Below are 18,552 nucleotides of genomic sequence, written 5' to 3'. Positions count from 1 at the left end.
AAGCTGCACAAAATTCAGACACTTGTATTGTGTGATTGCCAGTCTAACAACCTTCTAAAGAAGAATGAAATTAGGTTGATCTAACATTTTTTCAAAAACCTCGGCTGGCTCCTTAGCAATCAACACTTTTCCTTCGGAATATTCACCTGCTAAATCATCTAACCTGGAATTTTACTGAGGATTCTTGTCAGATTCACTAGCTGGAGGCAATGAGAAAGGCAGAGCACCTACAGAGGTGTTTCCTTAGTCTCAGTGATCTGTCCTCTCTCTTTTCCCCCTCATCCTTCTGCCTAAAGCTCCATCCCAAGGGATCTTGACCAAGCTGCAGATGGTGGTGAAAAAAGACACCAACAATGGGGTTTCCAGAAAAAGTGCCCACTCAGCTCCAGTTCCCAACTGCCTTTCCCATGCTCTTTATACTAATAGAGGAGCAATCCTTATCTACTGTTTTGATCTATCTATACTACTTTTCTTCTACATTAGTATATGGTATAGAGTTAACTATCTTGAAATGGTTTATATTAAGACTTCACCGTTTCACACTCTCTAAAAAGAAACGGATGCTAAAATCTTAACACAGCAAGTCTGTGAGCAAAGCAGAAAGTAGCATGAGATGCAGCTGTACAATTATACCTTTCTGATGTTGCTTTTCACTCTGTCACCTACTTACTACAAATTGTACGTATTTATAGACTTTAGCTTAAAAAATTCCTGGTCTTACAGATCAAACATACTATGATTCTTTAGTAGAAAACTCAAGTCACAGTATCAATGCTTAGTTCTTAGGCAGTAAATAATCATACCCAATAAACTGTGACAAATCAGAACTCAAAATAATGAATCTTACAGTCAATTTAAAATGAAGAAAAAATACAATTCTTTTGTCCTACAAAGATTACTGAAGCATATTTTTTTAAAGCTTCGTAACTTCAAGTATTAATTCAGTCTTTTAAATCTTTCATGTTTATGTTTGGAAAATGTTTCTGAAATTGAAATTCACTTAAATATTTATTGAATTTCTACTATGCACCTATCACTATGCATGTTTCTAGAGGGTCCTAATCATAGTTAAGGAAAAGTTTCTTAAAATAGAAAACATCCTTTAAGCAAGTAAAGAACTGGTCATATGACAAAGATAAACAAAATTCAGGATAAAAACAGATGTAATATTACACTTCCTAATTATGTTATATAAATAGCCACTGGACTTGAAAGATTTTGTTTGTTTATTCATTTCACTTTTGGTTGTTGCCTGACTGTTCCAGTAGGAACACTGGCAAAACTGATTAAATAGTGTTAAGAATCAAATCACGATACCTGGCTATCACTTGAAAAGAAAGAATCATTTTATAATTTCCTCTGGAGAGTTAGAATCCAGTTCAAATTCTTAAGGACATTTCCTAGGCAGGGCATATAACTGCCTAAATTGGGAATAATCCAGGACTCAGCATGTCAATGCAAGAAGACAAAGCAGGCAATTTCAAAGAAAGACCTCATACCCGCAAGGCTAAGGTGATGGCATAACACAGGAAATTCCAAATGAAAGTTCTCTGGACAATTGTGGCCTTATAGTGGGGTTGCCCACCAATTCACTGCCCCTTCTCAGTAAAATGAAAAAGTCCTTGTGTGTCGGGGGGGGGGGGGGGTTGTTCTGGGTTTTTTCCCTGTAAGTATCTCATTTCCACATCAAAATGCAAGGTCAAAAATCACTAACTCTTGCAATATTTCATAAACATCTTTATTTTAGAAAATGTGTCAGGAATTTCTATTTTATTCTTCATTATGTTTATCATGGACATCAATACAATAGTAGAATTACAAAATTTCAGAGCTAAAACCTGGGCTATCAACCAGTCTAAGCTTTCCTTTTTCAAAGATCCAGAGAACTTAAATGATTTGCCTAAAAGTCAAGCAGCCAGTTAGTGGATAGATCGAGAAATAATAACCATACATAATTCTGTTACCTCTATAAAATAAGACACTGGGTCCAATAAAGCACACTGATAATCCTCACTGCACAGGAAAGACACTGCCTGGCAGCCAAATACTTTACATTTTAAGTGTCTACTAATTCAGAAATCCGATAGTTTTCACTTAAACAAAACTAAAACACATCTCTGCAAACTCATAACTACAGAGAAACGGGTGCTTAAGTTATTATATAGTACAAACTACATTTTACAAACCACATTATAATGGTCTAAGTGTATAGTAATCAAATGTCATCACATATAATTAAAGATAAACTCATCATGTCAAAACAGAAGATCAAAGCACTTTTAATCCTGCAGGGGCCATCATTTTCAATGGCCTGTTCCTTGATCAGGCCTTTAATTCATACAATTCAGTGAATAACAGTGTCTCTTCCTGCTGCAGTAGAAATAAGCCTCAAAAAGTTCTATTTTTAAAAAGCTGACAAACATACAAAATATTCCTAAATCATGTCTATGAAAAGATTAGTGCATCACCAGTTTTCTATTAAACTTGATCCTGGAAAAAATAGATAAGATGTTGTTTTTCACTCTCTAAATCAGATTCTGATCTAAGCATACATTTTTCAGTTACAGGAAAGGTTCTTGGCTTCACACTGGCAAGAAACTAGAGCATCTGAATTACCTGGTATTTCCTCTTCGTTGGTTGTTGTTGGGTTTTCTTTGTTTGCTTTGAATCGTTGTGTTTTTAATACCTTTCAAGGCCATGAAACACCACCTACTACTACCTGAGCAAATCAATAAGGAAGAACCAAGGATAGTGTCACTTGGCACTATACAAAAATTCCCATTTCAGTCAAGTCATTCCTCTAAACTTTGGCTGAACCACACTGACTGTTATTTCACCGAGGAAGTGATTGCCAAGTTATCCACAGGCACATACACACAGACAAACCACAATATGGAGAATGTCAGCCGTTACTCCCAAGAATATCTTCACTAAACTATGTGCTGAGTAATGAGGAGTTACGTAGTAAGTTCAGATAAATGTAGAGTTAGAATAGGCCTTCAGAGATAAACAATCAAATGAAATAATAATGGCCCTGGGCGATAGTTATAGAAGTCAATACTAAGAAAATCAGTGTATTAAATGCTACTCATCAAAATAAGAGAAGACAATGTTCTAAGACTTCGTGAAAAGCCTACAGATTTAAAAATCCTACATAACAAATTCAAGCTTACTATGGACCTTTACAAAATAATTGATGGGTGTTAGGGAAATCAGAGCCTCAAAGGCTACAATGCATCTTTTCAGATCCTGACTTCAAAGTGGAAAACTTTCCACTTGGGCTTGCCCTTCAAACTTTGGGTGAGTCACTTTCTTATAACTTAGCTTAGCTGATAATGAAAGGATAATAAAACATCTTTTCCCGACAATCTTATATATTTCCAATCTTGTGAAATACTTTTTTTATGTCTAAGACCTTTCATCCTAATCTCATTGCCCACTGAAATACCAGATCAGATGCAAATGTTAGTTTGAAACTCTGTATATGGAAAAGAGGTCAAACATTATTGCCAAAGGTTTCCTCAGAGGAATGATTAAAAGAAATACGTCAATTAATACAGGATTCACAGTGTTCTGAGCATGCCCCATATTATATTACACTTTGTAGCAGCCAATTTCCTTCAAGACTCAATAAAATAAAACATAGTGCCTCTATTGTTACCATGGCACTCCTTGACATCCTTAATTACTGAGAGTTAATTAATCTGATATATCCTTCTTTGTATGTTTTAAAGCATCCTTTTAACCTACAGAATATATAAGAAATTCTGGCTTATGAATATTTTTAACTTTTATTATAGACAAAGTATTATATGTGCTTGGAAGTGTGAGGAATAAATATCAACAGGATGAATCATTGTGGTCTACAAGAAACTTACAACCTAGTTTGGAAAAAAAAGACTCACACATAAGCACATAGCACAAGTGTACACACACAGAAAGAACTAAACTACAACAAAGAAAAAAGGTACAGTGAAACAATGCAAAGCCAAATGAGACAGTCTATAAAATTTGGGTCTATAAAATTTTCAAAATGTCAGTGTCATGAAAGACAAAGAAAAGCTAAAGGACTGCTCTAGTAAAGACAATGAAAGAGACATAACAAAAAAAAATCCTTGGATTGGAGGGAAAACAGCTTATAAAGGTCACACTAGGATAAAACCAAAAAATCTGAATTTGGACCACATACTAGGTAATAATCCAGTATTGAATTTGATCAACATACTATGATTGTGTAAGTGAGTGTCTTTGTTCTTAACAGACACATGCTAAAGTATCTAGGGTGAATGGTCACAACCTCTACAATTTGCTAGCAAATGGTTCCGAACAAAAGTATAATGATATGTATGTATATATGTATTTAAAAGAGTAAGAGGAAATGTACCATGATGGTAACAGTGGATAAAACTTTGTAAATGGGAGTTCATTATACCATGCTTGTAACGTTTCTGTATGCTTGAAACTTTTTCAAAATAAATTTTTTAACTCAATGAACATTTAAGGCAAAAACACCTTAGAAATTATCTAATTCAATCCTAGACCTAATTTTACAAATGAAGAAAAACCTAACAATTCGAGATACACGATTACTAGTATAGATCAGTGGTCCCTTAACTTTTTGGTCTGTACTCCAACAGTGAAACATTTTTGGCATGCACTCCCTCAATATATGTATTTTAATTATTTTATGTTTTCTACCTGGATACCAATTTATCATGTACATTATAAAACAAATACACACAAAAGATTAACCAGAATGAGATAAAAAATATTGGTAAAGTTCTAATATTTCCTTCCTGCACCACAGTGGAGCAGCATCCTGGGCACCCTTTGTACCTACCCCTACCTTGGTGACAGCACAGACAACACTAAGCACAAAAGAGGCGTATATAGCACATATGGCTAGAATGTTAGAAAAGGTTTGACTTATGTGGCATCTGAAGCATTGTAGGGCATAAAGGGGTAAAAACTAAACAGGAGAGAAAAGCAGAGGGTCCAGGCTGAACAAAGACAGACAAAAGGCAAAGAAATCATAGAAACTTTGGCAATTCATACAGAGGAGTAGTGACACAAAGGGTTAAAAGGTAACTTGATGGATTGTGGAAGGTGTTGAATATAAAATCAAGGAGGAACAAAACACACAGGTAATGAAAAACTTGTGTTTAGAATAAGAAGGTATCTTGAAACCAATAATGTTTATAATAATTAATACCTGGAAATGTTTTGCAGAATTAATTCAGGAAGATACATGAGTCATCATTAAACTAGTCATCAGGACTTAGCCATACCTTCTAAGAACGAAACTAAATCCTTAATAAAAAACCTAGCTCTGCCTAGCTCTATGTAACTGTAGACCTAAGTTGTTTTCCATCCATCAAGGTGATTTTCCATCAAGATACACCTAACAATTTTCAGCACAGGCCACTTATTCTGCTATTGTTATTTCAAATCCAAATTGTTAGTCGGTCATACTCTTTCCTCCAAAACGTTAAAAAATCAAATAGTTGATATTATATACTTATTACTATAAATGAAAACTTAAAAAAAAAAAAAAACCTAAGCGCTAATAGCTCTGGAGGCTCATCTTAGACAAATCATTGCAGAGATTTAAAATCAAGTTTGTGTCTCTTAAACAGCGTTATATACAGAAAGTAAAAATCACCTATCCCTAGTGTCTACTCCTTTGTAATCTGGTGATAGTTTGCAGTAAGAAAATACTAATAAATCTGTGTATACCTTGTACTTTGTTACACATTAGAGCAGAGCTGCCAAGTGTCACGGAACCTTAGCAGAAACTCATTATTTTACTCAGACTGATGTTGGTACAAGGTGACCCACATAGAGTTCCTTTTTTATTTTTTTAAATAAAAACACCAATGAGATCTGATCTCACTTTCATAATTGAAAAATTAAGCCTAATGTATGAAATAAAAACAGAATCTTAACACTCTGCTTGACTCAGACTCTTATTTTAACCAATATGTTGTTTGGTTCTCATTTCTCACTTGTGATAAAATGCAGTAATTTCCCTCTCTAAATTATTTTATAAATTAGTTGCTTAACCAATATCATATAATAGTTCTCCATGGTCTCTCTGGATCCACTCCCTATCTTAGTAGTAAGTTGGTTTAAGAGAACACACTGAGAAGCAGCAGTAAAATATAAGACTTTATCAAGAAAGTGAAAGAAGGAAATATTGACATTTAAATAAAAATTGAGATGGCTCACCAGAATTAAAAAATAAAGCCAGGTGTCTCTTTTTTAATTGTTATCATTGCAGCTGTACAGAACTTCTATGCAGAATGAAAGATTCAGAGTACTGAATGACCAGGGTGTAATTTCCTTTATAAAATGGTCTTCTTTGATAACATTCTAGTATCTCTATAAAGTGACATGTGAGTCTCTTCAATCATGTATATGTGTTATACTTATGTTTTTAAATATGTACATTATATTTGTTTATATATTATTTATAGTATGCTAATGTGTATGTTACATGATGTTGCTTTTGCTGCTAAACTGCACATTTAATACCTCTTTACAATATTTTTCCTTTTTTACACTGAGGTATAATTTTATTGACCTATAAAATATTAAAGGGTACAATTTGATAAGCTTTGAATCATACATACACCCTGCAAAACCATCACTACAATTATGATAGTGAAAATGCCTATAACCCACAAAAGTTTCCTTATACCTCTCTGTAATCCTTCCTGCCCCTCTGCCCCTCATTTCTAGGCAGCCAGTGACCTGCTGTCAATATAGATTAGTTTTCATTTTCCAGAATTTTTGTTGTTGTTGTTCATTCACCGAATATTTATTTAGTGTCTATGTTGTATCAGGACAGAATTTTAAACAAGTGAAATAATACAGTATATACATTTGCTTTTGAGGAGAGGGGGTAGTTCTGGCTTCTTTCATTCAGCATAATTATTTTGAGAGCTATACATATTGCATATGCAATAATTAATTTCTTTTTATTGCTGAGTAATATTCCCTTGTATAGATACATTACAGTTTGTTGTTTGTTTTTTTTTAACCATTCACTTGTTGATGGACATTTGGGTGATTTCCAGTTTGGGGCTATTATAAATAAGGCTGCTATGATATTCATGTACAAGTCTCTGTATGCAAAATATGCTTTTAATTCTCTTGGATAAAAAGATAAGTAGAATGAATGGATTAAATGGTTGGTGTGTGTTTAACATTTAAGAAACTGCCAGAGAGTGGAGTGGCAGTTACCAGGGGCTGAGGGGTGGGGGAAATGAAGGGACAGTGGTCAAAGGTACAAACTTCCAGTTACAAGGTTAACAAGATCTAATGTACAGCATGGTGATTACAGCTAATTATACTGTGTTATATACTTGAAAGTTGCTGAGAGTAGATATTAAATGTTCTCACCACAAAATGTGACAGGCTGGAGGTGTTAGCTGATGTTATGGTGGTAATAATTTTACAATATATAAAATGTATCAAATCAACATATACACCTTAAATTTACACAATGTTAGATGTCAATTGTATCTCAATAAAGCTGGAAAAAAGAAAAAGAAAGTGCCAAGCTGTTTTTCAAAGTGGTTTTATGGTATTATGTTCCCATCAGCAGGGCATGTGAGCGCTAGTTTCTCCACATCCTCACCAACACTGGGTATGGTCAATCTTTTAAATTGTAGCCATACCAATAGGTTGTTTTAATTTTTGTTTCTCTAATAATCAGTGATGTTGAGCTTCTTTTCATGTTATTTGTCATCCATATATCTTCTTTGGTAAAATATCTGTTCAAATCTTTTGTCTCATTTTTTCTCAGGTTGTTTTCTTTCTTTCATTTTTTTTTCTCTTAGCCTGCAGCCTCTCATCATTTCCTTTTATTTATTTATTTATTTATTTTTGGTAAGGCTATTTGTTTTCTTATTATTGAGTTTTGAGAGTTCTTTATATTTGCTAAGTATATGTCCTTTATTATATACACGTCCTGAAAATATTATCTCCTGATCTATGGCTTGTCTTTCACTCTCTTCTGAAGAGCAGAATTTTTTTATTTTGATGAAGCCCAATTTATCAATTTGTTCCTTAATGGACTGTGCTTTCAGAATTGTGTATAAGAAATCTTTGCCTAAAAAGGTTTTCTCACTGGGTTTTCCCTTAGATTTCTCTCTGTTTTCTTTCTCTGTTTACATGTATTAAGTTTTACCCGTTAAGTCAATGATCCACTTTGAGTTAATATTTTACATGGTATGATATGAATCATTTTTTAATATGATATTCAAATGTTTTAGCACCATCTTTTTAAAAGATTGTCCTTTCTCCAGTTAATTACCTTTACACTTCTGTCAAAACTCAGTTGTTCAATTGTGTGCAGATCTGTTCCATTGCTTTATTTCTCTATCTTTATGCCAATAACACATTGTCTTAAATGTTCTTGGTTTCTAAGTCTTGAAATCAGGTAGTGTTAGTCCTCTAAGTTTATCTCCTTTTTCAAAGTTGTTCTTTAAAATATTTTTGGGGTACAAGATACTATAGTGATAAAAATGAAATAACGGAATTTCTATTCATAACCACAAGAACCCCAACCTATTTCTTTATTTAAGAGATAAAACTATCAATTCTGAAAGCCAAGCAATAAATCTTTAAAGAAGACAAAGTACAGACTTTAGTAGGATTTATTTTGCAGTCTCTAATATGCATTAAGCATTGTGCAGATACCATCACTCTGCTCTTCTACTTGATAACTTATGCAATTTAAACAAAGAGCCACTATTTCTAACTGAAAACCTGGAGTAACAGAATACCTATATATATTATGTCATATATATATATATATATATATATATATATATATATACACACACACACACACAATATCCATTATTTACTCAGAAGTATATTAGAATCCAGTCAAAAGAACTAGAAGACAGTACTTCTATCACACTGATACCCACTTGGGAAGGAAAGAACATACAACAATTGAAAAAAGAAAAAAAAGTTCAATAAGTCAACTAAATATAATAGTGCAGGAGCTTGATTGAAAAGTATTACGGAAAAAACAGGGCAGATGGGATCCTTAGGAAGATTCCATAAAGGAAATTATAAATCAGGTTTTGGGAAAAACATTGGTAAGATTAATATAAATGAGATCAGTTGGCAGGAAAAGGCATAAAGCTACTGAAGAAAGACTATCCTATAGCACCAGGTAGGATAGGTTAAAAGGGAGAGTGATTAACGTTAGGGAGTGCAGAGAGCAGACTACTGCTATAATCCAGGCATGTGGTTTTGGAGACCCAGATCATAGTAGTGGCTATTGAAATAAATGCCTTGAGATTCACAGGTCTGAAAGCAAAAGTATTCATTATTTAAATTGTCTAAATCTATTAGAAATCAGAGTCTAATAGTATATTTAACTGTATTTAAATATTTTAGAACCATATATAAATCACAATTGCCTTTTTTTAACAATTTACTTTTGTTTTGTGGAGCAAAAACAACTCCACACTCATCCTGAACAGTAGTGAGGCCTCAGGGGTTCAGAGTTGTTGACAGTGAACTCTGGGGGGCTGCCATTGCCAAATATGCCCACACTGTAGCTTCATGTTTATAAGACAGCAAGTCAGTAAAGTACATTTTTCTTTTTTTCCTCCTTCAGCAAAATGAGTAGACTAGCTTTTAGCATATGGAAACATTTTCATATTGCCAGTTCCGGGGCAGGGGGAGGTGGATAATTTGCAAATGCCATCAAATGAAATGTGCACTTTCAAATGAGGCTGATTAGACAAGGTTTCATGTGGCAAAGGTTGTATTCAGTAAGTCTTCTCCTTTCTGCAAGAAGGGAATGTTCAAATTTGTATAAAATGCAGCAGAGTAATCAAGGAAGATAGAGACTAAGCAAAAACCATGAGATTTAAGGACATCACTGGTGATTTTCAAAAAAGCACTTTTATTTGAGTATTGAGAACTGAAATTCAAACGAATTTGTTTGTTTTGTTTTTTTTAACATTTTCCACTGATTTATAATCATTTTACAATGCTGTGTCAAATTCCAGTGTTCAGCACAATTTTTCAGTCATTCATGGACATATACACACTCATTGTCACTTTTTTTTCTCTGTGAGTTATCATAACATTTTGTGTATATTTCCCTGTGCTATACAGTGTAATCTTGTTTATCTATTCTACAATTTTGAAATCCCAGTCTATCCCTTCCCACCCTCTACCCCCCTGGTAACCACAAGTCTGTATTCTCTGTCCATGAGTCTATTTCTGTCCTGTATTTATGCTTTGTTTTTGTTTTTTAGATTCCACATATGAGCGATCTCATATGGTATTTTTCTTTCTCTTTCTGGCTTACTTCACTTAGAATGACATTCTCCAGGAGCATCCATGTTGCTGTAAATGGCATTATGTTGGTTTTTATGGCTGAGTAGTATTCCATTGTATAAATATACCACCTCTTCTTTATCCAGTCACCTGTTGATGGACATTTAGGCTGTTTCCATGTTTTGGCTATTGTAAATAGTGCTGCTATGAACATTGGGGTGCAGGTGTCATCCTGAAGTAGATTTCCTTCTGGATACAAGCCCAGGAGTGGGATTCCTGGGTCATGTGGTAAGTCTATTCCTAGTCTTTTGAGGAATCTCCACACTGTTTTCCATAGTGGCTGCACTAAACTGCATTCCCACCAGCAGTGTAGGAGGGTTCCCCTTTCTCCACAGCCTCTCCAGCATTTGTCATTTTTGGATTTTTGAATGACGGCCATTCTGATTGGTGTGAGGTGATACCTCATTGTAGTTTTGATTTGCATTTCTCTGATAATTAGTGATATTGAGCATTTTTTCATGTGCTTTTTGAACATTTGTATGTCTTCCTTGGAGAATTGCTTATTTAGGTATTCTGCCCATTTTTGGATTGGGTTGTTTATTTTTTTCTTATTGAGTCGTATGAGCTGCTTATATATTTTGGAGATCAAGCCTTTGTCGGTTTCACTTGCAAAAATTTTCTCCCATTCCGTAGGTTTTCTTCTTGTTTTGTTTCTGGTTTCCTTTGCTCTGCAGAAGCTTGTAAGTTTCACTAGGTCCCATTTGTTTATTCTTGCTTTTATTTCTTCTAGGAGAAAATTTTTGAAATGTATGTCAGATAATGTTTTGCCTATGTTTTCCTCTAGGAGGTTTATTGTATCTTGTCTTATGTTTAAGTCTTTAATCCATTTTGAGTTGATTTTTGTATATGGTGTAAGGGTGTGTTCTAGCTTCATTGTTTTACATGCTGCTGTCCAGTTTTCCCAACACCATTTGCTGAAGAGACTGTCTTTATTCCATTGTATATTCTTGCCTCCTTTGTCGAAGATTAGTTGACCAAAGGTTTGTGGGTTCATTTCTGGGCTCTCTATTCTGTTCCACTGGTCCATATGTCTGTTTTGGTACCAATACCATGCTGTCTTGATGACTGTAGCTCTATAGTATTGTCTGAAGTCTGGGAGAGTTATTCCTCCAGCCTCTTTCTCTCTCTTCAGTAATGAATTTGTTTAATTTTTGTTTTAAACTCCTTTTAGAAATATTAAAGTAGTGGCAGCAGGAACAAGGCAGAGAAGGGCAACAGTTATAGAGGGCAGTGAGTCCTCTGAGGACTAGATTCATATTTCTTCCTGACACTTTTCATGTGTGTCTCTGCCCCTCCCTTACTCTCTCCTCCTACTTCCTTGTCTCTTTTACCTTTAAGCATAGCTGGAGGTTGTGCACTAGGCAGAGAAGGACTACAGGATGAGAAAAGAAGCAAACTAAAAGATGCAACAGAGCTATTATTACTGGGTTGGCATTTATGAAGAGGTCCTGAGAGGTGCAGGAAAACTAGAGGAAGGAATGTAGAGGCAGGGTGTCTCTGGAGTTGAGGTGATCTGGGCAGTAACCAGATATATTCACAACTGATATTCTTTATCTTCTCCAGGAAACATATCCAAGTCATTGGCTAAAAGGATAAAGGGCAAAAATCAAGAGCTTTGACCTTTTCAACTTCCTTAATTTCTCTAATTCAAATATTCCAGTGCTAAAGACAGGAATCTTAGCTGAAACACCTACATGAACAAATCACAAGGGAAAAAAGGTTTTGTATAAACACTAGTCATTTAGACACAGGGAAACCGAAAATATGCAAATAATAACCTAAGTCAAACTGGGTATTATAAATAATCCTAAAATATAAACCTAAAAAGAAATTGAAATGGCCGTAATGAAAATTTTAATGTTCCTCTGATATTCGAACCATGACCAAATATCCAACCTGTGGCTTTGGGGGGAAGTAATGAAGAGAAATAGAAAGGTAGAGGAAGAGGGAGATTAAAAAATATGAGGATACCAGGGAATATTGGTAGAAAGTTACAATGTGAATAGAATTCTACCTTAGCAAAAGCACAGAACTGAACTTAAAGCTACTAAACAGCTCTCAGGACTCATTCTCCAGGACTGGTGCAAAACTACAACAAATATTATGGAACACAAGTAGCCCCAACAGTATTTTCAGGCCATATATGTTCTTATATTTTGATTTAAATTATTATCAAAATTTAACTTTTCTAGGTGAATGAGAAGCTGCTGACGTAAGATTTCAATTGTTACCCTTTCTTTGTGAATCAAATCCATGAAGTTTCAAGAGAGAGAAGATAAAACTAAATTCCTTGTTCGACTTATCTATGCCAAAGGGCTCAGCCAGCCCATAGCTGAAGCAGGCTTGGGATAAGAGACCTTGAACTGCTTCTACTTAATACCTGTTCTGTTCCAGGCAACTGATAGTTTAAGACTAAAAGCCAGTTTTGATTGTTGGCCAGAGAGAACATTTTTTCAAATTAATCACTCATATAGCAATGCTTCTTCAGGAAAATGATGAAATGCAGTTCCAAACTGACCCAAAGTCCCACTTCATCCTCAATTATGGCTCTGGAAGTTAAAATTCATTCAGCAGCATTGCAAAGAGAATTTTTTACAGGTGAGTCGAGTTTTCCAATTCTTAATCAACCAACATATAATTACAGATGCAGTACAATAGAGATACAAGAAGTGAAAGAATTTTGCTCTCAGGTAATTGAAATTCTAGCTGGGAAGGGAAATTAAATAAACTAAAGTTAAAGAAATGCACTGTTTGGAATTGAGCATTAATTAATAGAAATTCAAAGATTAAAAATACAGTGGGCCAGAAAAGTCCTGAGTGATTTTATGGAAAAGGTGAAAGGAACATAATTAGATTTGAGAGAGAGAATCAAGATTTGAAAAAAAAAAAAAAAAAGGAGAGTAAGCATTACAGGTGGGGAGAAGGTCAGCAATGCAGGCAAGAAAAAAGTAAAATTGAACATAGCATTAGGGATTGGGGTTGGGGGTTGATGTAAGGTAAAAATAACCAGCTTAACTAAAGTAGGTGTTGGGTAAGAAACACAGTTGAACAAATAGAGTGAGCTGGTATATGGAATGCTTTGAATGCCAAGAACACCAATATAAGTTTAAAGCTAGTCCACTGAGAATCACAACTGGTTACTGATCAGAGAAGCAACAGTGTGAATTTCTTTAGAATGGGCGATTTAACAGCAACATGTGGGTAAAGACTGGAAGCCAGCAAAGAAGTTGGTAGAGTCATTTAGGTATGACGCAATGAGAACTTCAACTAGAATGATAGTATCCACTTTTGAAGCATTCAACAATATTTGCTGAATGTCTGAATGTTTATCATGTGTATGTAAGTAAGACAGATATGGTATTACTGGCTCACAGGAACAGTGAGATAAAGGAAAATTCGTTGCTTTAAGCCACTAAATTTTAGAGTAATTTGTTATAGTAATAGATAACTCATCTAGAAGTGAAGCCAGCAAAGGGGACCTCAAGTCAGGTTAGAAAGGCAGGAGGGAAATCAAAAGAATATACTGCCATTTGAAAACCGAGAGCAGGGAATTTCAAGCCGTAGATAGGTAGAGAGGGTGAGAAGTAAAAAAAAATATAGATGATGAAAGATTTTCTTAAATGTTATGGAATTTCTTATAGCTCACAACTAATTAAAATGAGGTAATCTACAAGAAAACGCTTGCAATAAATGGTGATCAAATTGTTACTGTCCTCCTTAAGAAGAGAATGACAGGGAAGTAGTGCAGGCAGCTGACAGACACCACAAACTTAATTTATATTTCCAGTGTATGGGTCAGCTAGTAACTGCTTAAATAGCTAGTGAAAGGTATATGTCTCACATATAGCAGGATTTTTTTTCCTTTTTCAGTTTTATTAGGTAGAATTATTATAGTTCAACTGCCCATACACATTATATTGCATGTAAATACATATATACAGTTTACTGCACATTTTTTTAGTTTACATATATGTACTGATTATTGTTTCTAAGAGCAAATTGGAGCTTTAGCTTTTTAAACTTACATAGTTATCAAAGGAATAAAGCCAATTTATAGTATATTTTTAAATACACTTCCATTTTGATCTAACATCCAAACTTCAGCCCTATACTTTCCCCATAACAAAATAAGAAGCTTTGAATTTATTCAAACCTCTATCTCATTACCTACCACTTGGTGCTATAAATTGTTATTTACATGTTTGCCATCTCTTCTACATGTAAATACCTCTAAAGTAGCTTATGGATCTTTGAAGCCTTGTACCTAGAATAACACCTAATCTATAGCAGTTACTGAATATAGTAGAAAGACAGTGCCTTTCCAAACATACTCATACATCATTTTTGAGGAATTAAGATTTTTCTTCCATTTTTGTCTCTGTTGGGATAGTGTCTCTTCACTTAATTCCCTACTTAGCACTGTCCCATTTGTCTACCCTAGAAAATGAGTCGAGGTCCTTCTATCATGCATGTTCTCCTCTGCATCTATGTATTCTGCAGATTTCACCCCTAATACTAAAAAGACATTTAAGTGTCCTTTTCCAGTCCAAGTTAGTAATATTCAGTGACTTAAGCTGAGTATTTTGCTAAGATGAATCCCCAGAAAATAAAATACAATCACTAAAAACAGAAAGATGAGTGAAAGACAAGTTAGTATCAATTGTCAGACAGTATTCATATATGTGGTTCTTGTGTCAGTTTTTGCATGAGTCGCTTAGGTTTCAATTTCTTTAAATTCTGAAGAATTTACAAATTCTTCATTTCTGCAAATTCAACTGTACTTTAGACTCAATCCTAACTCAATTCTAACTGAAACCTCCATCTCAATTATACTGAACAATCCTAAATCCATATTCTTTCCTGTCTCTCTTCGTAGATCATTCCAAATGTTGGTTTAGAATGCCAAAATATTTATTTAGGTATATATCTAAAATTCCATATAGCTTCCAATTCAAATTGATAATTACCTGAATGAAGTAATTAAGAGGCTATTTTTAGAAGAAATGTAAGTAGAAGCAAAAAAATAAGAAATGAAAATTTTAACATTTAAAATAAACATTAGATCCTTACTTTTTAAGTCAACTTAAAGAACAAACCAACTAAATTTTTAAATTTTAAAATGGTCCTGATAACACAAAATTAATCTATAACTTTGCCCCTTAAAATAGAAATACACTACTACCAATCTTAAGGAGATATAATCAGGACAAATTCTTACACTGAAAATGTTTGTGGGCAATCACGCAGAACAGCTGCCACCCAGGATGACTAAAATAACACAAATTAGACGTAATTGAGTTAAAGGACCACACCAGGTTTGTAATTCAATTTGTCCAATGCGGTTTGGGTTTGGGCTTTATTCCCCCTCCAGCAAACCACAGTTTGAAAACTTCATCAAATGGTAAGTACAAAGGAATAGGAATATATAATGCAAATATTTAACATGAACAATTTACATAAAATCTACTTTAACAGTTTAGACAAAGGTTTTTTGGTTTTGTTTTTTTTTTAAGTTTGAATGCAACAGGCATTCATTTCAGCTTTCTTTGAGGGTCCTATTCACTAACACATCTTACTGCCAATTTCTCATTCCATCATAATTTATTCTAGCTGTAAAGTGAGTTTTGTTTTTTATCTAGTTTCCTACCTTTGCACACTATTTACTTTGACGTACAAAGTAGATTCCAGGTTAGATTCAAGGCCACTTACAGAGTTCAGTCCAAAATAAGAGTCCAGGGTAGAGCCAGAATTTTTACCAGAGGACCTTTCAGCAGCCTCACATATGGCTGATTACACACTGCTGATAGATGTGGCTAATTACATTGTCATCACTATGTTGATAATTTTGATTTCTATGGATGTAGCCAGCATAGACCTGTCCCTAAAAGAATGTTTAGATAAAATGTCTTGAAACTAACCAGTCCCAAACACTTGTTGGGATCCACTCATTCAAGGCAATTTGATCACTGAAAGATTTTTAAGGAAAAGAGTTAGGCTTAGAAATGTAGTGTTCCCTCTCACCATGCCCTTTTCATTAGAAGTCATGGATTTGAAGCAAAATTTGAGGTGAAGAATTTTCCAAATGAGTAGGTTGCACAATCAGCTCTCAATTCATGCCATGATAACAGCTCCATATAAAACCAAGAGGTCTTATGTAATTAACAGGTCTCATTTCAGAAAATCCTGTTTAACAAAGTTTCTCTGATATTATGGTTTAAGCAGAACACAGCAATAGAAGTGTGTATCAATCTGATAACCAATCAGAAAACAAACTTGCCCTTTTTTGAGATTGATTACCCATGAAGTATTTGAACTCCTGCGTGTATTAAAAAGCCATTTTGCCCTGAGAAGAAAACATATGAAAACTTTCACTGAGACAAACTCTTGCCTCTGCAGTTTTTTTCCTCTGGCAGATACAAACATGAAAAGCACCTGGCCTAATCATTCTTCCTTGCATAACACTCCAGAACACACCACAAGCCTATCCCCTCTAACGCTTAGGTTCTTCCCAGCTCTCCTAAGACTCTAAAACCACACCCAAGATGCTTAAGCTTCTTAGGTTGTTCAGACAGTAAAGTGATCTATCACCTCACATGAAGAGGGAAAACGATTTTTTTAAATCATATTTTAACAATATTAGTATCAGGGATACACACTTTTTCTAAATTAAGAGAGTCAGCCATTCAGTCTTCTGCCTGTTATCTGACACCACCTGAGGTACACTATCAATCTTCCCCAAAGACAAGGCGGACAAGCACTACTTCTAATTATAGGGGTTTCACGTATAAACCAGATGCTCAATACAAAACAGTTAAGACTATTGCCAGCTAGAACATGCATAAAGCCTGATCTTTACTTTCATGCCAAGAAAAAAAAAAAAGTGGTTCCATTCTTAAATGTAGAAGAATGTGCTAATGAGGCAATGCTATCTTCTATCTTAAATTCGCTCACCATGAAAGTCATTTCTACAACCCTAAAATGTTTGCCTCCACTGAATAAAAAAAACCTCAAGTTATATAGCCATTATCATTTTACAGATGGAGAAATTAAGGCAAGACAGAGCGATGGGACTCATCCAAGTGCATGTTAAGATCATACAGTAGTTAGAGAACAAATATCCAACCCTTTCCAGCAAGGTAGGATGATCACACAGTCATACAACATATACAACAGTCACACAGATGTAAAAAAAAAAAATGTCCAAGGTACAGTCTGGAATATATCAAGAGCTATGTATTCTTTAAGACTCACCTCAAATCCTATCTATTGCTGTAGGGAAAATGGAGTCACTCAGGCTCCCTCGCCAGGCATCCGGCGCCCGATGGCTCAGCTATGTTATCCCGCATGCGCAGTCCCCATGCAGTGTTATGTAAGCATGATTTGGACTACGCAAGCGCACTGATTAGCTCCTAGGTAACAGCTGGCTAGATGCTGGCTTCATTTGCCTTGATACATAAGGCGGACGGGATTTTTCGCCACTGCCGCCATCATCTATGTACTCCTCCGTGATAAAGGCATGTCAGGGATATCTACAGCTCTGAGAGTGTTCTTCAGTTTGCTCGTATCCCAGGTGAACCTGCCAGGCCTTGAGCACTTGCAATACAATTACACTTCATTTCCTTCTCTCCATTTTTCAAGTTTTCTATAATGCTATTAAACTGCCTTTAGTTCAATAGCAATTTATTTTTAAACTACGAAACTGCGATTCAGTTTAAGTTTGTAGGCAAAGAAAGGAAAAACAACAGAGACACAAAGCAGATCATCAGTATCCTAACTGCCCTTCTCGGTTACTTGACTGGTTTGAATTCTAAAGTTCAAGAAGAAACAAAAAAGTAAACTTTTTTTTTTCAATCTGCAAAGCCATATTCCAAGACCAGCTCTACTATATCTACAGACAGAAAGAAAACACGTTCTACTGGCAAAAGTACAGCAAACTTAAGTTTGGAACTAACCAGACATCAGCCATCTTTTTAAATTCATGTGAAAGTGCTGAATAAAGAAACAGACCCTTCCTTACAGTATTAGTTCAGAATGCCTTGCTTCAGCTGAGACTGGTCTGAAGCATTCCAGAGTAGTTTACCTAACTGAGCTATAAACATGACCATTCCATTTCAGCATAGGTTACATGTAGAACAAGTTTCATATGTGTTTATAAACACTTTGATTGTGAAATATATA

At 34.8% G+C, this 18,552-nt stretch overlaps 1 protein-coding gene and 1 long non-coding RNA gene across 13 annotated transcripts in view; both read right to left on the bottom strand.

Moving 5' to 3' along the window:
* Positions 1–18,552, bottom strand: part of RAD51B (RAD51 paralog B) — a 582,927-nt gene that overhangs the window by 468,032 nt on the left and 96,343 nt on the right. The gene's annotated exons all lie outside the window — the stretch shown is intronic.
* LOC140696961 (uncharacterized) lies at positions 9,915–17,692 on the bottom strand. Its single transcript, XR_012073706.1, has 2 exons — positions 17,626–17,692; positions 9,915–11,958 (listed from the first exon to the last, which is right to left on the bottom strand). It is a non-coding gene; the product is annotated as an uncharacterized lncRNA (long non-coding RNA).

This window comes from Vicugna pacos, chromosome 6 (genome assembly GCF_048564905.1).
Source record: "Vicugna pacos chromosome 6, VicPac4, whole genome shotgun sequence".
NCBI lineage: Eukaryota > Metazoa > Chordata > Mammalia > Artiodactyla > Camelidae > Vicugna > Vicugna pacos.
This window is presented reverse-complemented; position numbering and strand designations above follow the sequence as displayed.